A 445-nucleotide genomic window follows, 5' to 3' on the forward strand; every position below is an offset into this window, starting at 1 on the left:
TACCCAAAGAACTCATCCTATTGCAGACTCACTTGTACATCCATGTTTGTTGTTGCTCTTTTCAAAATAGCTAAGAGATGGAAGCAACCTAAGTGTCCCTCAACTGGTGAGTGGATAATGAAAATGTGGTTCATTTATATGATGGAGTTTTACTCAGTACTAAAGAAAGATGAAATCATGAAATTTTCAGGTAAATGATGGAACTAGAAATTGTTATACTAAGTGAAGTAACACAGACTCAGAACAAAAATCAACATATGTTCTCCCTCATATGTGGATCGTAGAACCAGACTATGATAAATAAGTATGCAACCAGACATAACTACAGGAACCAGGATAATGGAAAGGAAACAGGTAGGTAAAGGAAAAGAAAGAACCTGAAAGAGAAGAACAGTAGGAAACAGGCCTTAATAAGGGAGATATGGATAAAAATTGGGTTAGTTTA

The sequence above is a fragment of the Nannospalax galili genome, unplaced genomic scaffold (assembly GCF_000622305.1).
Source record: "Nannospalax galili isolate Female #2095 unplaced genomic scaffold, S.galili_v1.0 scaffold264, whole genome shotgun sequence".
In the NCBI taxonomy this organism is placed as follows: Eukaryota; Metazoa; Chordata; class Mammalia; order Rodentia; family Spalacidae; genus Nannospalax; species Nannospalax galili.